This window comes from Homalodisca vitripennis, chromosome 3 (assembly GCF_021130785.1).
Source record: "Homalodisca vitripennis isolate AUS2020 chromosome 3, UT_GWSS_2.1, whole genome shotgun sequence".
NCBI classification, from domain to species: domain Eukaryota; kingdom Metazoa; phylum Arthropoda; class Insecta; order Hemiptera; family Cicadellidae; genus Homalodisca; species Homalodisca vitripennis.
The window spans coordinates 197,517,378-197,542,957 of record NC_060209.1 but is presented as its reverse complement, the minus strand read 5'-3'; the positions used below and the strand labels follow the sequence as shown (position 1 = coordinate 197,542,957).

At 33.2% G+C, this 25,580-nt stretch overlaps 1 protein-coding gene across 2 annotated transcripts in view; it reads right to left on the bottom strand.

The window, feature by feature from the left end:
• The window catches only part of LOC124358003 (allatostatin-A), a 115,280-nt gene extending 104,288 nt beyond the window's left edge, over positions 1-10,992 (bottom strand). For both annotated transcript variants that reach the window (XM_046810212.1, XM_046810213.1), the window contains exon 1: positions 10,920-10,992. The gene's annotated coding sequence lies outside the window, so the exon portion shown is untranslated. The remainder of the gene's footprint in view (positions 1-10,919) is intronic.
• Positions 10,993-25,580: the final 14,588 nt, after the last annotated feature.

Here is a 25,580-nt window from a genome sequence, read left to right as displayed (position 1 = left end):
AGTGGGAAGGTTTGATTCAATGCGAATGTTAAGTTCAGCTCCAGTTCACCTTACTCTAATGTGCAAAATCTAAAATCTGATGCTATCGCAGACTTGACTCCTGATATCTGGAGTCATGTTCGTCTGAAGGGATCCAAAAATAGTCGACGACGAAGAAGCTTGCATCTTTTTGACATCAGACACAGCTAGACTAAAATGTAGTGCAATCCAGGTTATGAGGTGAGGTTATTCTCATTGTCTGATCAATTCAGGTATATCTGATGTCGAAACGATGCAAACTTCTTCGTCGCCGACTATTTTTGGATCCCTTCAGACGAACATGACTCCAGATATCAGGAGTCAAGTCTGCGACAGCATCAGATTTCAGATCCTGCACATAAGAGGAGCTAAACTCAACATTCGCCCAAACAGACTCTTCAATTCTTGCACATTAAACTGTATAATCAAACCTTTTCCGCAATAGACTGATTCAAATACAAACTTAATCTTATATAACATGAGATTAAAATTATAGCAATAACATTTATTTACGAGAATGTCTTAATTTTTAAGCTTGTGTCTGGAACGAGGTAATTGTTTGTTAATAAGGTAATCGGGTTAGAAATGATGTAGGATGATGATTTCTTTTCACTCAATGAAGTAAATTGTCATAAATTTAATAATATACTCTTCATGAAGGTTAAAGAATTAATTTAAAGTGTCGTTTCAAAGTATACAAACATGACTGTATTTTTAAATGTACATATTGGTTTATTCAATATATATGTAAACCGTTGGGGTTTAATGTACGAATTTAACTTTTAATTTCTAAAATAAATAGTTAATAAACGGAAAAATTTGCATTTTATTGCATAATTTATTATAGTATATAGATGTTTACGAGAAGTATAAGCAAGTGAATATTATGTGTTTGTGTAAAATTGTATATTTTATATGTTGCTTGAATTTATCTATCTCTGATTAATTTTCATAATTAGCTTTAAATAATAAGACGTAAAGTATACTTTTATTTGTTATTTTCATCACGGCACTAATTTATGTTATTTGCTTATTGTTATTATTTATGTTAAGTTTATTATGTTATATACAATATTTTATACATATAGATTTTGAGTTTAAGTTGAATACTGTATATAATTCGTGGTACTGTTTCTTAAGCCAACCAGCAGACGGTCATTGACCATGGCTTATGTGCGGTACCTCATTGTGGAACAAGAGACATTTTCTGCGTTTAATTTAAGTATTAAAGTTCATATTTGTAAATATGTTTACCATGTTCCAAAGACAACAAATGGTTTAATAAAGCACTTTTCTATTCTATTCTCTATTCTATATATATGTAATGAGTTATATATTATTATAACTAAATACGTTACCAGAATTTATATTATGATTTAAAAGCACTAATTTTATACTACATTACTCATATTTTGAGACGAAAACTGAAACAGTTTATTATGTTAATTATTCCTCTAAATCTCGCAGACACCATCATGTCACTAGACATCCCCTCTGGATATGTTTGTAGAATTACTTTGCGAAACAATAAATCTAAAATCCTCATGATACCAGTTCAATCCGACGTAACAAGAAGCAAATCTCGTATAGCGATTGATATGCTTATAACGACATGTCACTGAGCCGTCTGTTTCTACCTGAGACACGGTGAACTCACTCTGCTACAAACCTGGCTGAGTCTTGTTATTAAAACATAACCTCCACCAAGTTTATAAAATAAGTTTTCAGAATAAGCATTATGTAAATTACAAATCTAAACTGCTCGTTATCCCAGCTATTACAACTATGATCTCGAAATATTTGAAGATATAACTAGTTTTTACCTTATACAAACATCTATAAAATGTTAACTTGCAGTCAGTTTGTTATTTTACGATTAAAACTCATACTTTACAATAGAATTGTAACCAAATAGAGTAATGATGAACACCATATTTACTTGCAAGGGTTCGATGTTATCTCAAACTTCCATAAGTACTTTTATTTGTATGTTACTAGCAGTTACCCGCGGCAAATTTGTAGGTTTTGGACCTATGTGATCAGTTCTGGTTTGAGTGAATTATATTTCCGACGCCAATGTTGAGTTCGCCTTCTTGCTACGATCAAGAAAATACGGCAAAAAGTGTAAATTTATCGTAATTGACTTATTTCTAATATTTGTTGTTCTGTAGTTGATTTTAACTTCTTGGCCGATCAAGAAAATGTATATCACAGATCAGAGAAGCCTACTTCTGTCAAGAGACATCTAAGATCGGTTTTATAACAGTCTTTAAATTTATAACAAAAGTTATATAGGAACTAATACTTAATACTTGCTAACAATGTACAGTTAAATGTACATTAACAATGACACTATTTACATGCTTGTTATTTTATATACTGAACAATATTTTTAATGTGTTACAACATTTACAGCTGGAATTGTTGCATTAATTCAAAAGCACAGTCCAGCGAACTTTTATCTAGCATAGTCCTTGCCTAGTACTTCAAAAGGAGTCTTCAGTGTCAAATTCTGATCACCTTATGTTTTAGGATATTTTCTAAGATAGATAAGTACTTATGTAGTCGCTAAAATCCAAGACGCGAACACTAATGATTTTTCTCTCTCTTTTAAGCCTCACCTCTTGGCTATGTTGGCTTGTTTTTGGTTACTGTGGCTGTTATTCCTATTATGATTGGATTCCTCTCCTTAGATACACTATAATGTAAAGAAATTGAAAATAGTTATTAAATTAATTAAACATATGCGCTGTTATAACAATGTTTACAGGACTGTTAATTAAACACGATAGGCTCTTTCAATTTATATTTTACAACTTAGAGACTTTGGGATACATATACAGTGAGTTGGATACATAAGTACCCAAATGTACAATACATTGTATGGGATTTTGTGCTATGTTAAAGACTAGAGGGGTGTAGCCGGGTGGGATTTTCGAAATCAGAATATGCCTATATTCATACCAAGGCCCCTAAGCATGTCCATACACAATATCAGTAAAACCCGTTGAATATTTTACGCGTGAAAGAACAATAAACAAACAAAGGCACTTTTTATGTTTTATATTTTGTGAGAAGAATCAACAAACATTGGTGTAAACAAAATTATAATTTTGAAACATTATTATTTTACACTTTGAATACTAGTGCCTGAAATGACATTTTTGTAGTAACTTTCAACATCTTACTTACACACTGAATGACTTGAATGACTAAAAGACTACACAACCCCCTAAAAAAAGTCCTATATCCCTGAACACTTACTCTATATCAATAACGAAGTTCCAAATATTTTTCATAACAAAAATAATTTCATACAATCGGATGCTCGGGATTCTTGGCTCAGCGAAGTAAGGATGAGTCCCATGAATTTTGACGACCACGAAATGATGCTGCGATCAATGTTCAACACGAACCCGCCTAAAACAACCCCAAAAATGTTAGCTTTAAGCCGGGACACTAATGAATAAAATAAAACCAAGGATTTTTCAAGTTCATTACTGAACTTTACACAATCGAGACAAAAAGGTAAGAACTCAGTTACTTCGATTATTATTGTACAAAATGTTAATATTAATGTTAACAATAGGTTCTCGGCATAATGACTACTGTATAACGCAATATTAATACTTGAGGATACAGCTCGCGGGAATTTGGCTTGTGGCTAAGACGGAATAGTTTGACTGATACCACCAAATTTGTACCGGAAAAACTCAGTTACTGGTTTAGTTGAGATCGTTATACTGTAATATACTATACTCCGGTACAATCATTATTATTACAACTTGCATGTAACTTGTCATCAGAAAGCTTTTCCAAAAAAGAAATTAATCTTTTGTATGAAGGTTAAATTTTAATCTAAAAAGGAAGAATGATAATGAAATATGATAGTAGATGTAGAAAGTAACATTCAAAATTTAGATGAGAGTAAGAAAATTGCAATTAGATCTGATATGTATTCTACTGCTAAAAGTATAAATGAAGCCAAATCTTCCAATACAATAGTGAACAAGATGAACCACAGAACTTCATTTGGCAGCAAGATGGTTCACCGCTTCACTGGAATAACTCAGTACACGATTCTTACAATACAATACAGAACAAGATGAACCACAGAACTTCATTTGGCAGCAAGATGGTGCACTGGAACAACTCAGTACACGATTGGTTGAACGTCACTACCCAACCGCTGGATTGGGTAGATAGATACGGTTACACTGTAGAGTTTAAAACAAAAATATGTATTTTATTTGAAAGCTGGCAAAAGTAATACTATTGCTATTATGGACAGACGAATGTTTTAAAAGAGTGGAACACACTGTAATGGAAAATACAACAAATGCTTCAAAATCCTATACTAAAGTTGACTAAATCTGTTTCGGAAACCTTAACAAACTGCAACAATGTTATTAACCACCAATTATACAGAAAACTTACAGTTCCCAATTCTACAATTTCGAAATTATATCGCCTTTCAAAAATACATAAACTTGGGAATGGAATACGGTCCATAGTGTCAAACATAAACTCTTCAACCTATTTGCAATAATAAACAATATTGGAAAATTGTTTATCCATTTACCAGTGCCTCATTATTATGGCGTTATATATCCTGACCTACTATACGGTATTACTGTTTGGGAATGTTGTATTGTAAATGAGTTTCAAAGACTGTTCGTCTCACAGACAAAGTCTACACGAATCATTAAAAGCATTACAGTTGAGAGACTCGTCTAAATCTGCTTTCAAAGATCTTATGATCTTCTTGCCTTGTTTTTATATTTTAGAAGCAATAATGCATTCAAAATTCATTTGAGAAAAGGGATTACTCAATCGCAACACACGAAAGGACCAAATCTCCCAGAGCTCATCAACACAGACAACATTTATTCAGAAAACTTCCGTCTCAAGCAGGAGTCAGATTTTATAACAACATCCCAGAATACATAAAATTCAAAACTAATTACAAATCATATCAATAAAATGTTTGTTTTATTAATAGTGTTTAATTTTATTTGAGAAAACAGTTTTAAAACTCTATTTCAATGTTTTCTTGAGTATTCAATGTAATACTTTTTTATTTTTATATGTAGTGATCACACTCTATTATTACATTAAAATTGTAGGAAGAGTGAGTTGTTCCTTATAACTACAGATGTAACCAAACTATTTATTATCTTTCCATATTTAGGACGAAATATTAAACGACCATAACTGATATTTACTAGATAGTGTTTAATTAAATATACGTTACATATAAAATGTTTTCAAGTATAATGAAGTTATGAACTTTAAATACGGCATTTTAACGAAGTAGTGTACTGTGAACAACATACATTCTGATCACACTGAAATAAATAAAATAGACTGTTTAATACTGGAATTAAAGTTTAAATTAACATATTTAATATATCTTGCTATTGTTACGGATAAAACTTTATATCAAGTTATAAAATGAAGACTTGGACCTTGTAAAATCCTAACAATATTGAGTATTGGCAAACAATATAACTAATTAATAGTTTCTTAAATAATATAAATAATGGAATAAAATAAAACATTTATGTTAAACATAAAATGTTACAGTATGTTATGATTGAGCCACCACCATCTTTAACTAAAGAATCCTAAGGAAACGAAGTGTCAAGAACTAAAGATAATAATTAAATAATATCTAACCTTCTCGATGATAATGGAATAAATCATAGCTGTTACATATAAAATGTTACAGTAAGTTATTATTGAGCCACCATCTTTAACTACAGAATCCTAACCAAACAATATCGACGAACTACAGATAATAATAAAATAATATCTATAATCTTCTCAATGATAATGGAATAAAACTTAACTGTTTCACATAAAATGTTATAGTAAGTTGTGATTGAGCCTCCATGTTTAACTACAGAATCCTAACCAAACAATATCGACGAACTACAGATAATAATAAAATAATATCTATAATCTTCTCAATGATAATGGAATAGCACTTAACTGTTTCACATAAAATGTTATAGTAAGTTGTGATTGAGCCTCCATGTTTAACTACAGAATCCTAACCAAACAATATCGACGAACTACAGATAATAATAAAATAATATATATAATCTTCTCAATGATAATGGAATAGCACTTAACTGTTTCACATAAAATGTTATAGTAAGTTGTGATTGAGCCTCCATGTTTAACTACAGAATCCTAACCAAACAATATCGACGAACTACAGATAATAATAAAATAATATATATAATCTTCTCAATGATAATGGAATAGCACTTAACTGTTTCACATAAAATGTTATAGTAAGTTGTGATTGAGCCTCCATGTTTAACTACAGAATCCTAACCAAACAATATCGACGAACTACAGATAATAATAAAATAATATATATAATCTTCTCAATGATAATGGAATAGCACTTAACTGTTTCACATAAAATGTTATAGTAAGTTGTGATTGAGCCTCCATCTTTAACTACAAAATTCTAACTAAACAAATTGTCAACGAACTACAGATAATACTGAAATAATATCTAATCTTCTCGATAATAATGGAATATACCATAACTGTTTCATATAAAATTTGATATTGAGCCATAACTAAGCCATCATATTTTACTGCAGAGTTTTAAGACCAGGGACACAAGGTCCAGGGGATCGCCTGCTTGAGTTCTATAAGGTAGTATAAAGTCTAAACTATCATTATAACACTAAATATCTTATAACACGATATCAGTATATTTATAACGAGGATATCTGATACGCTCTAACAGCTGATGATTGGAAACATGTGAGCCGAAGTGGCGTTATAATTTTACAACGTCTATAACGTTTCTTATGAAATGTGGAACTACGTCATTAGAAATGGAGAAAGATTAGAACCATATGTACTTAACGACCATCATAACCCGTGTTTCGCCCCACAGATTGAATTGTTATCAATCAGTCTTGTATCTTCGAAATTACAGATATTTTAGATCGAACTATACTCTGACCGGATAATACAATTTCAGACATTTATCATCTTGTACATTCTATTATCCTTTAAAACCTACCGTTGTCAATAACAGACTTTTAACAAAGAGTATACTCTGATAAAAAATAAATTGTCGTATATAAGAAACTCGGGAATAACGTATTTTTATTTTCATAATGTTTCGAACTAGCAGAAATTGAAATTGATAAACCGTTACGGTTAAGTACTGTATGTTACTGTACACTCACATAATAAGATTGGTCTAGAAGATTTCATATATTTAGGCACGGTACCAAATTTCCTTCAAGAGTTGAATATAAAATGCTAAGTTCCAATTTTTACTGGAAACTAGTATATTTATTTATTTATTTATTTCCAACGGCAGCAGCCAATTTACAAAGACAAACATAGATGGTAGAATACAGCGGAAAATAAAATTAATACAATCAGATGAAAAATCTACATAAAGTAACAAAATAGGTATACAAAAATTTGATAATAAATAATAAGTATCCAAAGATATAACAAGTTATAAATACTAGAATTACTTGAGAGGTCCTCATGGTTTGAATTGATATTGTAAGATTTCCTCTCGAGCCCAATCGGATTATAAAGGTCAACGTAAACTCATGTTTGACTTAATATACATTAATGTACATCAACAACACTCACATGGTACTTTAAAATATAAATATATGCCTCCTTAGTTTTCCACACTAGTCTGTGAAAGTAACAAGATTTTAAATTATATATTCATTCTTTTAGATAATCCAAACGCGATTGAAATTTACTATTGTACTGCATTTTTATAAATTCCAAATTCGCCATATCGTTAATGCATAAATTATAAAACCAGTTTTGCATCTGCAGCAGAAGAAAATCTCAACAATACCAACAGAGATGATGATATGAACCTCAGACACCATAACAGTTCGCCACATCGTTAGTACGTAAATTATAAAACCAGTTTTGCATCTGCAGCAGAAGAAAATCTCAACAATACCAACAGAGATGATGATATGAACCTCAGACATCATAACAGTTCGCCACATCGTTAATGCGTAGATTATAAAACCAGTTTTGCATCTGCAGCAGAAGAAAATCTCAACAATACCAACAGAGATGATGATATGAACCTCAGACACCATGACAGTTCGCCAAATCGTTAATGCGTAGATTATAAAACCAGTTTTGCAACTGCAGCAGAAGAAAACCTCAACAATACCAACAGAGATAATGATATGAACCTTAGACACCATAAAAGTTCACCATATCGTTAGTGTGCAGTAGGTAATACCAGGTTTATACTCTTATTCGTAATTAAATATTTAAAAAAATGTGTTTGCTTCATTTCATTAATTTCTAAAAAATATAATGTAAGAGTCATTAGAAAATATTTTACATAAATACAAAATAACTCCATCAAAGTCGTACATGTTCGTTTAAGAATTTTCCAGATATTCTTTGATTCGGTAAATTCTGTATGTAACTCAATTCGGCCTAAGCGTTAGCGTTTTAAGATTTATGATGCGTTTAAAACTCTTCGTTTACATAATAGTATTTATCCGTTTAAGTAGTGTTCACATTATTAATATTACCTCCCAATTTTATTAGTATATGTGGAACATTACCAGTCCAAAGTATTCATAAATCGATTTAACTAAAGTATTATCACAACTAGTTAAGAATGTATGTATATAATGGATTTTAATATAATTTCTAACATCGTCTGGTTATTCCAGACGCCTTTTTTGGATTTACTGGTTATCCGTAAGCGCCAGTTTATTCATACTGAAAAATATGAAAGAAGATCTTTCTTTATAAATAAAAGTATAAAAAGTTAAAATACGAGTAGATTCCTCAAGTTTCATATTCAGTAACCATTATAACGGAAGCAAAATGATGTCTCTTTCAGTATAGAATGGTCCAAAGAAAGACAAATTATAAAATATTTTATTCAAGAAAGTTCTGTTGAACACCGTTCAAATCTCGTACAGACCTGCAATGTAGCGGCCGCGGGGCTTGCACGGCAGTTCTGCCCGGCTTTAAACAATAGACCTTCGTTCCTGAACCTTGATCTGCTGCTTCTCTACCTTCATGATGTCTAAAATCCTACACTCTATTCCCATTCCACCCTCTCATGTCGAGATAATCTTAATTTCTCTCTGAAGGGAGGTTTATGGGCCGCAGCCACAATCTTAGGATCTTGTACCAGCACTCAAGATTGCCCAGAATGGTACAATATACAATAGAATATACAAAGTAGTGATGGCGAATATCAAATTTGAATATTTAAATATGAATACACAAATATGAACATATAATGTTGAAACATTTTTAGATTCTTATTATTTCTTCATTTTAAAGATTTTTTAGAATTTTTATTTTCAACTGAAGATAAAACTTCTACGAAGAAGTACTCAGATAATTTTAAAAGGGGCTTTTTAATTTTAAAGATTTGAGTTTATTAAGTAATGTATCGTTTTTGAGTTGTACTCTATTTTTTTAAAATAGATTTTCAAGAATTACACCAAATGCTGTAATGGTTTAGTTTACTGTGTGGAAACGTTTCATGTGGAAAAAATATCACCTTGTTTAAATTGTTGGTTGGATACTTTTCTGTCGTATGAAAGCAGAGTTTTCATTTCATCCCTTACTAAGAAAGACCAAGTTACTGAAAAATCTAAATTCAACAGAATTATGTTATAATTTTTAGTTTCAATTTACTAGTACAAATATGCACTAGTATAAATATAAGATTTGAGTTTATTAAGTAATACATCGTTTTTTGAGTCGTACAAATCAACGACTTTATTTTTTTATAGATTTTCAAGTATTACACCAGATTTTTTATGTGGAAACAACATCACCTTGTTAACTTTTAGGCACATGCTTTTCTGTCGTTTGAAAGCAGAGTTTTCTCATCCCTTACTAAAAAACCTGAACTCAAAAAAATTATTTTATAATTTCTATTTTCAATTTACTAGTACAAATGTGTACTAGTATTGATATAAGATTTGAGTTTATTAATTAATATATCGTTTTCGAGTCGTACAAATCAACGACTTTATTTTTTTATAGATTTTCAAGTATTACACCAGATGCTTTATGTGGAAACAACATCACCTTGTTAACTTTTAGGCACATGCTTTTCTGTCGTTTGAAAGCAGAGTTTTCATTTAAACCCTTACTAAAAAACCTGAACTCAACAAAATTATTTTATTTTTATTTTCAATTTACTAGTAAAAATATGTACTAGTTTAGACATAAACATAAAAGATTTTAGTTTATGAAGTAATATACCGTTTTTGAGTTTATATAAACGACTCTATTTTTTTATAGATTTTCAAGTATTACACTAGATGTTTTACGTGGAAACAACATCGTCTTGTTAACTCTTAGGCAGATACTTTTCTGTCATATGAAAGCATAGTTTTCATTTAATTCCTTACTTAGAAAAACCAAGTAACTGGAAAAATCTAAATTGAACAAAATTATTTTATAATTTTTAGTTTTCATTTACAAAAATAAATATGAATAATACATCATTTATACATAAATGTTGTCTTCTTGCTGGGCCCTTCACTGCCGATATTAGCGTAAAAATTTGTCATATTTTAAAAATTAAAACAATAATGATGTTGTGATTTAAGTACGGATTGTCGAAATATCAACAGACTATACATATAAGACTAAAACATAAATATAAATCGTAATAAATATGTAATATTAACCAACGAAGAGTTCTTACTTTGCCCTTATAAAAGTTAATTTCCATGAAATAAATGTATTCTTATCTTATATTCGCATATACTTCGTAACTTAATTTTTTACCATTTTAAGGCATTATAAGAAAGCATTAGAGATCTAAGATACTGTTTGTAACATAGTTCTTAGTTCTTAGCTTGTACATAGAGAGCGCGTACCTGGCTGCGGAGAGCGGCGGCGGTCCCAGTGTTTGCGTCGCACTCCAACAGCGCACTAGAGGCGGCGTCGCGGCGCTACCAGTCACTATATAGAGGCATCGTGACGTCACCTCGCCGCCCCCGCCCGCCTCCCGCCTTTCAGTCGCGGTTAAGCGGAGTCGCCGGTCCCCGGCCCACGTGCATTATATTAATCTGGATTAACTGAACTAAACTATTCATACACTAATATATTATTGATATCAAACACTATCCAGACATTATAGAGAGTTAGATATGGGTGATAGGGCAGGTGTACTACTCATATGTATGTGCTTTCCGCCAAAACTATAAAAATTATATTTAACATGTTCTGGAGTACAGACGGATATATCCGTCAACCTTTCTAGGGTCTACTAGAGTAAGCAAAAATATCAATAATGGACTCCAGATAGTAAAGAACACATTTGAGGTTTACATTTATTCAAAATGTAATTAAACATTATACAAGCTCAAAAACTATTATCTTATTATTCGTATTGCCTTATAATACTTCTTGGCTTAAAACTGTAAATTCTGTTTTATTTTCTTTTTTTTGCAAAGTGTGATAATTTTTAAACACAGGTACATGCGATGTGCACTCATAAGCAGTTTCTTTTCTTTTACTCTAACTCCGTGTTGTATTTAAGCACATAAAGCAGCGTTTTGATTAATTAGTATTTTCTTATAATCAATAGGAATCAGCAGCGTACATCAATATAATCAATGAATTGCAAGAACCGAGAAAATAAATCCACTTTGTGCGAGAAAATTACAGGACATTGGCGGCAAAGCTGTGATTATATGTTCTGTCCAACTAGTAGCCAGCGTCTTTTAGCAATAATTACTAGGGACATTTCACAGTCATAGTACAGAAGAACGCCACCAGAGAACGTAAACAGCCATAGTACGTTGTTTGAAAAAGAACATAGTGAACGGTTAAAACCGTCATTGCTCTTTTGAAATAAAAGGGATATAACCGTCATTACTCTCTTGAAACCACTTCCAGATACTCCTCAAATGTTAATGTAAGTTTTAGTGAAGACGTAACTCATAAAGGGTCTCTTTTAGTATACGACCGTATTTGTATACAAACTCACTAATTTGGAAGTAGCCCACCACGGGCTTCACCGACACCATCGAATGACGACGAAAGAATACACGCATTGAGTAGTAGCTGTCATTAAAAGATCAGAATGTACTTCCATATCATTGTATTCGTTTTAAAAATTGTTCAGAAATGAGGTCGTGTACAGAAAATCCCTTCACAAAATCTCACTGAATGGAATTCATTGATCGTCTATGAATCTTTACGCTAAATTACAAGATTATTTTGAGGAAAGGTGGGAAAGAAACACGATTCCACAGCAATTCCTTGGGCATTGATGTTAGAAAATGGTTCTAGTCCAAATAAAATCGACCTGATCCGTTCCTGTGGGTTTCCAACTTATATAGGAGAGCACAATCGAGTAATTAGTAATACGTCAAAATGCTTCGACCACATATCATGAAATAATTTTCAGTTTATGTTACCCTGTAGTCCTTGCCCTGTATTCGTAACAACAGTTGTGTTTTAAAACTATTTTTAATTGCCATAGATATGAAAACCTTAAGTAACCACATAGAAAGCATTTCCCACAGAATAAAATACAAAAACCGATTTAATAAGAACTGACTAAATATTTCAAACATAATTTTATTTATTTATCGTTCTATGACCTCTATAATACAGAGTATAAAGCTTCTTGCACACTAAACCGAAATAGACAGAAAACGCAACCTTCAAAATTAAAGTAGGGACATAAACACCCTAGCAATGTCTGCACAAGTAAACATAAGGAGTAACTACGTAATTTGAACCAAGGTACTACTAGGTATTAGCTATACAATTTCTGAAGTAAGTGTAAAGATTAAAACTTAGGAGGTTCACAATTTTAAACACAAAACGTAGAGTTGTTATGGTACTTTGTGGTTATGTTGTAAACTATGTACATAGTAATAAAGCATGTGTTGTTACATATCCAATATATATTTTGTAAGGAACGTGTTTATAAAACAAGTAATTAGCAATACCAATTGTCCTGGAGTTACTTGTTATATTAAAGTGTTTTAAAACTATAAAACATATTTTAAATGGACGTTTTCTGAAATAACAACAATAAACATAATTATTACGTAATACAAATATATTAATTATAGTAATCACTGGCACAATATATTTCCTAAATTATTTAAGATGAACTACCTACTGTCCTAATATAAAGTTGGAAGTCGCTGTCTGTTATTTTCATAACCTCATATATAAATGCACCACCTTCAATCTTATAAACATTCAAGATTAGTCACCTAGAGCAATCAATTACAGATAATAGTTTATCAGAAAGCAATTTTTGGTTTTCTAGTTAGAGGGGCTGATTTGTGTCAAATCACAATAAAGCCATTGCCTTGTCTGTTTAAAAAATAAGTATACGATCACTATGCATTTAGATTTAAAAGGAAGCCTTTCACTTTGTTAAGTCACAAAAGGATGATAGAAAAGCTAAAGGAAAAGTTTTAATTCTACAAAATTTAACATTGCATATTATACTGCAATATCGTGTTCTGCGTACAACGAAAATAGAAGATTTTGATTATTGGATACTCGTATTATAAGAAAATATCGAATCCGTTTATGACACATAACTTGCATATTAATATTTTCAGTAGATCGAAGTGTTCGTATTATGTGGCAGATATAAAGCTTACGAATATTAAATAAATGAGTATGCTATGTTATCACAAGTACGAATGTGCCTCTCTCTCTCTCTCTCTCTCTCCAAACTGACTTGACACTCTCTTATCAAGGTCTGGTGGTCCACTCGGGAAAGTTCCAAAGCCTGAGGTTAGAATACAAACTGAAGCGTTTACTTCTTGCAGTCTCAAATCAATGCAGCAATGTTATAACTGTGATTGTGCAACACAGGATATCAATATTGTTATAATTAATGTAGGTGGTTAATTTATTTCATGGCAAATCTTTATGTTTCTCTTATATCTCTATTCTTCTATTACATATTGTACTATTTATTTGTAACAATGAGTTAATAAGACACACGCTTACCGAGAGGATAAGAGGATTGCGGACATTCAACATAATAAAAGACTGCGTTTCGAGGACTGGAATCTATTGTCTTCTTCACGTAGAATAACTCCCGTATCGGTACACATATTCATAATATTTATTTAGTTAATAGAACACTTCAAATAAGGGAATATCGATAATTTGTGTGTAAACCAAGAACTACAATAAGAACACTGGGCATAAGGTGCACAAAAACAATTCTGGTAAAATGAGTTTTTGTAAGGATCTTGCCCTCGTATTTTACATCTTGAGGCCAGAGCGGTAGACCTATCGGTTCCTTGGCCAAGGTCATACTGTGAAAACAGATGTTGTAGGGTTGAGCCAAATCACTATTCTCTCTCAAGTGTCAAAATCTAATAAATTGTAAAGAATTTTCAAAACGAAAACGGTATGAGAAGAAAGTTTACCTAGGTAAGGAGAAAAATTGTCCTAATATACTGCGTTATAAATAACTGTAAGAAACGGTAAGAAAGATCCCGCGTTATTTAAAGAAAATGAGTATTAGATTACCGAAATAAAAATGACTCACCTGGATGGGAATGAATAAAAAGACACAGTGTCCTTTTGGGACTAAACATTTGTCTTATCTTATCCAATTCAAATGACTTAGTAGGTAAAAGTAGAAGACAATATTGATGTTCAATGTAATGAAAATACGTATCCTATTTAATATGTTTTAACGAACGATATAAGAGAGAAATTTAAATAAACAGTATCATTCTTTAATTTAGTAAGAAGGAAAATTATGAGTTGATGAAAGTATTGCTCTCCCAGATGGGAGAAGGATGTACTAAATTATAAAAGATTCACCAGGTGAATAATGGGAGGAAATACTGTCAAAAAGAATTCATGTAATAAAAAATAAAAATAAATCCTTTTGCACTAAGTACAGCAAAGGGTTAACGTAATTATAAAACCACAAAAGGGAGAAAAAGAAAGGAAACCTTCGTCCCATTTAATGTTAACCATCATCTTCCGTTTTACCGAGCTTTAAATACAATCAACAAAAAGGAAAAGAAAGGAAATAATTATATAATTTTCGTTATAAAGACCTTTACAGAAAATAATAAACAATGTTTGCTGCCCATGTAAGGCAAAATATTTTCTTTTATAAAACTAACTCAAATGATTAGAAGTAAATGAAAATAATTCCATGCAAAGCAATAAATCCTTATTTATTGAGTTATTAAAAATACAACAGGTCATAAATAAAGGAAAAGGTTACTTTTCTACGTGAGGTTAACCACTTTGTTTTACTGAGTTTTGAATGATAAGAAATTCTACAGGTGATAATGGGAAAACCCCGCTGCCTCATGTAGGGCAAAGTATTGTCTAACTTTACTGAGCAAGAAATGGTAAGAATAATATAACTACATAATGTTTCACTACTAAACAACTACTGTAAGCAAGAAAGAGGTGATTATATTGCATGACATGGCTATTTTATGAAGTACCTTCAATATTGCATGACCTGCCTTCAGTATGGCATGACATGCTTTCAATATTGCATGATATACCTTCAGTATTGCATGACATACCTTCAATATAGCATGACATACCTTCAATATTGCATGACCTGTCTTCAGTATTGCATGACATACCTTTAATGTAGCATGACATACCTTCAATATTGCATGACCTGTCTTCAGTATTGCATGGCATACCTTTAATATTGCATAACATACCTTCAGTATTGCATGGCATACCTTTAATATTGCACAACATACCTTCAATATAGCATGACATACCTTCAATATTGCATGACCTGTCTTAAGTATTGCATGACATACCTTTAATATAGCATGACATACCTTCAATATTGCATGACCTGTCTTCAGTATTGCGTGACATACCTTTAATATAGCATGACATACCTTCAATATTGCATGACCTGTCTTCAGTATTGTATGACATACCTTTAATATAGCATGACATACCTTCAATATTGCATGACCTGTCTTCAGTATTGCATGGCATACCTTTAATATTGCATGACATACCTTCAGTATTGCATGGCATACCTTTAATATTGCATAACATACCTTCAGTATTGCATGGCATACCTTTAATATAGCATGACATACCTTCAATATTGCATAACATACCTTCAGTATTGCATGGCATACCTTTAATATTGCATGACATACCTTCAATATTGCATGATCAACGGGAGACTTGTTTTAATTGTACAAAAAGAGCTGTTTTAGAATGCTTTAATCACAAACATTATGAATGTAATGCATATTTTATATATGCTCGTATAAATCGTATTATGTAAGAAATCAATGTTTCTTACGTTTTCAAAGTTTTTAATATTAAATTCATATTATACATTTATAGTATATTTACTTAATGGTGTGTAAGTTTGTATTTATGATGTCTGAGATCTCTTTAGTCTTAAAGTGTAATACGATTTTATTTTTAATTTTGTATGCATTATGTAGGTACGAATTATACAATACGTATAGTTTGAGCAGGTCATTTAGGAAAATAGTAGGATCGTAAGGCAATGAGATGTATAAAAGAATATTGTCAATATCAGAGTGTGAGAATGAGTTACTGTGCTAATTTAAGAAGCGATTTGGAAGGTGGTAGCTCAAACAAGTGTATTAATTCATTATTTTTTAATTTAATTATTTTTATTTACTTAGTTGTGTTCGGACATTCCCACTCATGAATGATTATCATAATTAACAGTGTTTCTATTAATTATTTTTTGACGTGACAACGTCTTAAATTAGGTTGCGGCTCGGAGTCACTCATGAAAAAGTGTAACGCCCGGTAACGTTACGATGCCCGTCCAGTGGGTCCGCCGTCCGCACGGGATGGGTCCGCCGCACGGGATAAAGCAGATAACTATGTTTATTCGTGAAAATGTGGAGTGCTTAGATTCGTCATTTACAACAACTACAACAATAAAGGTACATAATTGTACACTGATATTTCATTATCGTAAACTATGATTGATTGATTAATTGTTAGATTGACACAAAAGTTGAGAAAACTGAGTTTATAGGTTATGTCATACTATTGACAAATGTTGATAGTGTTAAGTAAATTATTAGTTTAAATCACTCTGCAATCAATCGTAATTCAGTCGATTGAGAAGAAACAGCGCGTATTGCTAGTCAAACATTTAAAATAACAAATTATAACCTCTAACCTGTCATAACAGTGCGACCAAACAAACGAACTAAACCGACCAATCACCACGCGCGGAGTTAAAAATTTAACTGTGTTTAGCAAGAATTTCAAATTCCAATTTTAGTAAATGTTTTATTCAACTTTACCATTTACAATAACAAATTTTAATTAATTTCAAATTATGTACAATGTTTTAGTAAACAAAATATATTTCTATAGTTAAAATTTGTGCAATTCTTATTTTCATTCAATTCCTTGTTCCTATTGTGCAATTTAATAATATTCATATCAATAAATATTCTACCGAGAAAAAGACGTTGTCACGTAAAATCTTCGCCCGTAAAACCGACTTTACAGGCAACCATAATTTTTTTTTTTTATTAATTAATTAATTTCTATTAATTCTATTAAGACCTGCGCGTCTTGAGGACGCTGTATTGCTGCTTGATAAGACCACATCTTGAATATTGTTGCGTGGTGTGGTCCCCTCACCAGTTGTACTTGAGGGATAGCATTGAGAGGGTGCCGAGGAGGTTCCTGAGACTTGCAGGAGTGCGCCTTGGATTTAGGTATCTGGATGTCCCAGTACAAGAGATTTCGTCTTATCTTAACTTACCTTCACTTGAAACAAGACACTCCATCCAAGACGTTCTCTTCTTATACAAGCTGGTTAACGGAATCATCATCCCCAGGCCTGTTACAGAAAATAAATTTCCAAATTCCCACTGGCACAAGATCTAGAATTCTTTTTTTGCAAGAAATTCGGTGACAACTTCCTATGCAGCCAACAGTCCTGTGATTAGGATGCAGAGACTTGGATGCTTGCTACCAAACCCCTGGACTTTTTCTGCGCTTCCTTGGCTTCCTTCATAAAAGCTCTATGTGCTGCTCAGTGCTTGACCACTCAACTATGAATTTCAAAACACAAACGCGCACAATCGCGGACGCGCACGCACGCACACCTGTGCTCGTGTTTGGTTTTTGATGGTGCCTTTAGGGGGCCATACCCATAAGTTCCTTATTGCCTGGAGTTAGTTTTTTAGTTTTCTGTTAGTCATTGTTTCTAATTTATTATTATAATTATAAATTATTATGCTCGCTTTTGTAATGGTTGAGCCGTTGGAAATAAAATACAAATAAAATTACATACTTAGTAATAGTTTATTTCCTGAACTTCATATCTGTGAACGAAACAGGATTTTTCCGGACATTTGCCATCGTTCAGTGAAACAAGAAATCAGTAACACTACGTTTCGATATCTGCAATCTGATCTCTTATTTAGGTAAAGAACTAACCTAATAAATAATTACAAACTAGGTTAAAATAAACAAATCATACCAAAGCGTTGTGGCACGCCTAAGTCAGGAATCACAACCACCATGTTGTTTGTCACCTTCACTAACTCTAAAAACATACACTTAATAAAAAACTATACACAACACTAATCATAAAAACTGAACTACAGAATACAGGTCACAATACGTCTGCATTCGTCTACTAACCACCTTCATATCTGCTTCGACAGCTTACTGATTTATTTGGAAACCATTAAAATCGTTTATGATATTATTTTTTTAAGTGAAGCAGGGTTTCGTGAGATAGGAGAAGGGATGTGGCTATAGGGAGAGGAACAAAATGTTGACAGGTTCCAACCGGAATGATGGTGTGCATTTGATGTGAGGGTGCAAGAAGCGGAGCTGGTGGTGTGCCTACTATGAAACTTTACTTATAATGACAAACAGTTCAACCTACTGGCGGTGTACAGAAGTCACGATAACGATGTACACTACTTTACTTAGCACTACTCCAACCTGACTATAACAGCATCTATGTACTTGCTTATTGGTGACAAACAGTTCAACCTACTGGCGTTGTACAAAAGTCACGATAACGATCTACACTACTTTACTTAGCACTACTCCAACCTGACTATAACAGCAACTATGTACTTGCTTATTGGTGACAAACAGTTCAACCTACTGGCGTTGTACAAAAGTCACGATAACGATCTACACTACTTTACTTAGCACTACTCCAACCTGACTATAACAGCAACTTCCTTGAAATGTACTTGCTTATTGATGACAAACAGTTCAACCTACTGGCGTTGTACAAAAGTCACGATAACGATCTACACTACTTTACTTAGCACTACTCCAACCTGACTATAACAGCAACTTATGTACTTGCTTATTGGTGACAAACAGTTCAACCTACTGGCGTTGTACAAAAGTCACGATAACGATCTACACTACTTTACTTAGCACTACTCCAACCTGACTATAACAGCAACTATGTACTTGCTTATTGGTGACAAACAGTTCAACCTAGGCTACTGGCGTTTTTTTTGCGACCTCACGAGAGCGTTCGATACGATAACGATCTACACTACTTTACTTAGCACTACTCCAACCTGACTATAACAGCAACTATGTACTTGCTTATTGGTGACAAACAGTTCAACCTACTGGCTTGACAAAACATCCATTCTTCACTTTCGGATCTCAGACAGTTTGTAAGGGTTTTGTTGCTTTAGACGAAGTTGACATCATTGTGGTTGATTCAGTGTGTTTCTTGGGCGTTTCATCTGGATGCTGGTTTTTCTTGGCGTCAGCATGTAGAGGTCCTTTCCTCTAAGCTCAACTCTGTATTGTTTTCCTTAAGATGTCTTTCAAATTTTCTGAAAAGTATTGCACTGAAAATGGTATATGATGGTTACTTTTCCTCTGTGATGTCATATGGCATAATGTCATGGGGAACTGCTTCATCTTCTCTGTTACAAAGAGTATTCAAATTGCAAAAGAGGGCTATTCGTTTAGTGTTTGGGTTGAGGGGCCTGGAGAGCTGTAGGCAAGTGTTTCGCCAAGAAAGTATACTAAACCCTCCCCTCTATTTTTTATTTATTCCGTTTCAATTTACACTTTTAATCACATTACCGATTTTCCTACCCACAATCATATATATCCCACCAGAAATAAAAATAGTTTAACAGTAATCCCACCATAGTAATAATATGTTATAGATATTTAGAATACAATAGAATATTTAGGACCTACAATTTATAATAGATTGCCAGATTATTTAAAAAGCCACCACTTCACTTGCATCTTTCAAAAACACACTAAAAGGCTTTCTTGTAAAAAACTGCTTTTACTCACTCTACTTTACTTAGCACTACTCCAACCTGACTATAACAGCAACTATGTACTTGCTTATTGGTGACAAACAGTTCAACCTAGGCTACTGGCGTTGTACAAAAGTCACGATCACGATCTACACTACTTTACTTAGCACTACTCCAACCTGACTATAACAGCAACTTATGTACTTGCTTATTGGTGACAAACGCGAACATTTTGTTACTTGACAATAAGACTGAAAACTACTTGGACGTGTAGTATGAATGTGGCATACACAATCCAACCAGGACAGTCAGACTGTCTTGACCACATCTTTATTAGACACAATTTTGACAGTTTACACTCAGCGGTGGCCGAGACTAGTATTACTGACCATCATTGCACTGCCCTGAAATACAAAGAAAGAATATAGAGATTCCCTGTATTTCTCAAATATCAATGCCAAAAAAAAACTATAAAACTCTTAGTGAAACTACATTGACAAAAAATGACTTCTTAATTACTTAGGAAACTGCGACTGAACCTGTATCACAAATATCACTGAGGTCAAGATTTTTTCAAACTTAATCTTCCAAATTTTAAATATGCTTAAGGAAAATTCGAGTAAACTCTTCCAAATCAGAACTAAAGTTAAAAATTTAAAACCGTGGATTGAAGAATTAGTTAGAGGCATAAGAAAAGGGGATAAAATAAGGAAACTTCTTAAAGAAACAGCCATTCAAACTAAATGTTGAGAACACTACACACAGTTAAAAAATAGATTGAATCCGCAGATTAACTCAGCAAAATGTAAATATTACGGATCTAAACTATTAGTAGTAAGAATAATCCACAAATTTGTTCGTAAACCATCTGGAAGAGTGAATTAAAAACAAAGTTCCACCGTCATAAAATTTGCTGGTGATACAATTTTTTCCTCCTTCGTAGATTAATAGTCTCGGCTCTGTAACTGAAAGATCACGGGTTCTAATCCCGGGAAGGTCCAATCAGGCATAGACACGATTGATAGTGTACTTTGCGAATAAATACCAGTGTAAAAAAATAAATATAGCATAGCTTAAAGCTGAGGTTTGAAAGAGATAAAAAAATTAACTCGGACATAGACATGAAACAGCAATGTCGAAAGTTGGCTGAAGAATATCACTATCTTGTCCAAGTAGATTATAGAACTGCACATGCTGTTGACTTACAATGATGTTACAATGATTGTACAGTTAACACGAAATTCACAATTAACATTATCTTCCTTATTAAATTTTTTTCAGTTTTAGTAATTTATTTTAATTTTTTATCAAATACAGTTTTAAAGTAATATTCTCCTAAGAAATTTAATTTTGAATTATGGGATTCATTCTCTAACACTCAAGTAAGATGCACATATATCAGGGAATATTTTTATGCACATGTAGAGTACCTATCAATGTATACTTTAATTACGATTATTTAAAATAGTAAAGTAATTTTATATTGCAGAATATATAAATATTTTGCTCCTGCATCTATTTAAAAAAAAATTTTTGTGATCAAAACAATAGAAATAACTATTTTAGTTTCCTTGTAAAAATTAAGAAATAGACTATTCCCACTTAAGTACATATGGACATTATCGTTCTACTAGCGAAAAAATAAACCCCTATTGTACAAATCATTATACAAATGTAATTAAGCGGAGTGCATTTTTGTTGGTGATTAGAAAATCTCAAATTTCTAGGATGTTTTGACACAACAGACTGATCTTCAAAAGCAAATTTACTATGAAAAAGTAACAACAACCAATTTAATGGAATTTACATCCTTCATTGTAGTATCAATAATCCCTAAGCATTCAGTTATCTACGGGGTAATCTACAGGTACCCAATAGATAAGTATTTATCAGCAACGTTATCTTCACCACCGTAACAGTAAACTCCCTACCACCGCGCCGCACCGATAAGTTATACGGGATGTATGTAACACTTCATGACTTTCAATGTATATTGTTACAAACATGACAAGTCCGTTGCATTATTCACACGTTTTTGACAGTTTCATCATGTCAGCACATAACAACAGGTCCCACTTGGTGTTTTATTTCTAAGTACAATGTTCTGCTTGCACTTTTTATCTAACTGATTTAATGGCCTCATAATGGTGTCTTATACTAGACTATTAATATAATAGTCCAGTGTGGTTGTTACTATAGTGTTGTGTACAGTTCTTCACAACGTACTTGTTCTATCGTTATACTAATTCTATCTCCAACATTAATTGTACTTTATTACATAAAGTACAAAAAATGTTGCTCCATTAGACAACATGGATTGCTCCATTAGACTTGTACACGTGAAGCTCGAAATTACGCAAACATCACTTTATTACTTTGTTTTTATAAGAATTACGCTGATTCTACAACTGGTAAAAGTGGGTCATTATCACGTCATGTAAATGTTTAGTGTCGAGTGTCTGGTGACAAGAGTGTTAACGTACAGAAAATGTTATAGCCCTTTGTACAACTATATATAATGTAAGAGGAGACTGTAACGTAAAATTAGGATTTAACAAAGCGGGAGTTTCATTAACAAAGGTCTGGTGACTTGTAGCCTGCTGAGATAATTACTGTTCAGACAACCGACACGGACGTGTGTTTACATCGCGTTTGCTCCTACTGTACGGAGAGTAACCCGACTTGTTGCTCACCTCACAACCGTCACGGACATGTGTTTACATCACGTTTGCTTCTACTGTACGGAGAGTAACAAGACTTGTTCCTCACATCACAACCGTCACGGACGTGTGTTTACATCGCGTTTGCTTCTACTGTACGGAGAGTAACCAGACTTGTTGCTCACTTCACAATCGTTACGGACATGTGTTTACATCGCGTTTGCTCCTACTGTACGGAGAGTAACCCGACTTGTTGCTCACTTCACAACCGTCACGGACATGTGTTTACATCGCGTTTGCTTCTACTGTACGGAGAGTAACCCGACTTGTTGCTCACTTCACAACCGTCACGGACGCGTTTGCTTCTACTGTACGGAGAGTAACAAAACTTATTGCTCACCTCACAATCGACACGGACGTGTGTTTACATCGCGTTTGCTTCTACTGTACGGAGAGTAACAAGACTTGTTTCTCACTTCACTACCGTTACGGACATGTGTTTCAACGCGTTTGCTCCTACTGTACGGAGAGTAACCCGACTTGTTGCTCACTTCACAACCGTCACGGACGTGTGTTTACATCGCGTTTGCTTCTACTGTACGGAGAGTAACCCGACTTGTTGCTCACTTCACAACCGTCACGGACGTGTGTTTACATCGCGTTTGTTTCTACTGTACGGAGAGTAACAAGACTTGTTGCTCACCTCACAACCGACACGGACGTGTGTTTACATCGCGTTTGCTTCTACTGTACGGAGAGTACCAAGACTTGTTTCTCACTTCACAACCGTTACGGACGTGTGTTTACATCGCGTTTGCTTCTACTGTACGGAGAGTAACCCGACTTGTTGCTCACTTCACAACCGTCACGGACGCGTTTACTTCTATTGTACGGAGAGTAACAAGACTTGTTTCTCACTTCACAACCGTTACGGACATGTGTTTACATCGCGTTTGCTCCTACTGTACGGAGAGTAACCCGACTTGTTTCTCACTTCACAACTGTTATGGACATGTGTTTACATCGCGTTTGCTTCTACTGTACGTAGAGTAATGAGACTTGTTGCTCACTTCACAACCGTTACGGACATGTGTTTACATCGCGTTTGCTCCTACTGTACGGAGAGTAACCCGACTTGTTGCTCACTTCACAACCGTTACGGACATGTGTTTACATCGCGTTTGCTTCTACTGTACGGAGAGTAACCCGACTAGTTCCTCACATCACAACCGTCACGGACGTGTGTTTACATCACGTTTGCTTCTACTGTACGGAAAGTAACCAGACTTGTTGCTCACCTCACAATCGTTACGGACGTGTGTTTACATCACGTTTGCTTCTACTGTACGGAAAGTAACCAGACTTGTTGCTCACCTCACAATCGTCACGGACGTGTGTTTACATCGCATGTAATTTTATCGTACGCAGAGTAACAAGATTTGTTACAAACTTTACGTAACTTTACGTAAATTGAACTGTACTGGGAAGAAATGTGTCGTGCTGAGGCAATGTTCAATAATGAGCCCAGTAATGTACCGGGCTTGGCAGTTGACTCAGAAAACTACCTTTATTATTCAAGTACCTCTCCTTCACTACGTACTTGGTATGTTACCTAGCAAAGTGATATGGATTTAATGTATTCTTATTATAACATTTAATGTTAGAATAAGTTTAATCTTTATTATTTAAGAATGTAAGAAATTTAATTTCAGAAACTTAAGATATTTTTAGAATTTAATCGGTTCTTGTAAATATATGTATTAAGTTTCATCTTTTTAGATTTAAGAATTGTAGATATCGAATTTTGAGAAATTATAATATTTTTAGAATTTCTATATATATATACAACATTAATAATAACAATAATTTCATATATATTGAAATTAAATTCCGCTACTGCCATTTATACAAAGTTAATTAATTTAAATCAAAGTAGTTTGACAGGTATTTGATCTTCCGATTATAAGTAGGCTAAGTTAGTTTGGTTTTTTAAACGCATATGCGACAGAAACGGCCAAGTAAAATATAATTGAATCTTAAAAAGTAAGGGCTCTTTGGTGTAGTGATAGCACACTCAGCCGGCAAGTGAGAGATCTGGGTTCGAGTCCCGGCGGAGCAAGTACTTTTTGTGGTTTACTTTTGAAATTTACAGGGTGGATGAATATGATATCTTAGCTGAAATTTTTCTCCCACTATATACTGATAAATAAAGAGAGATAGTAAATGTAATAGCTTCTCACGGGTAAGCCCTCCCTGCAGCTCTCCTTCTCTCTTAAACCACAAATCAGGCGAACACTTCTCTTTTGCATCAGAATAACTCGGTTCATTGGAGTCAGTGATGCATTTCCCCAAAAGAACATCAATAATTTCAGATTGATGAATTTCAGTACGCAAATGGACAACAGCAGTATCCTCAGCATTTAATTCCAGACAGTTTTGTGAAAACTATGTCTTAGATTTCTTAAACTAGTCATTTATAAATTACTAGAACATGTAATAGAATGCGCAACAACGACCACACAGTGTCATCCACATATTGAATTACAGTTACAGGCAAAAGTAGATTAAGATATTTATATAAAATGAACAATAAGGG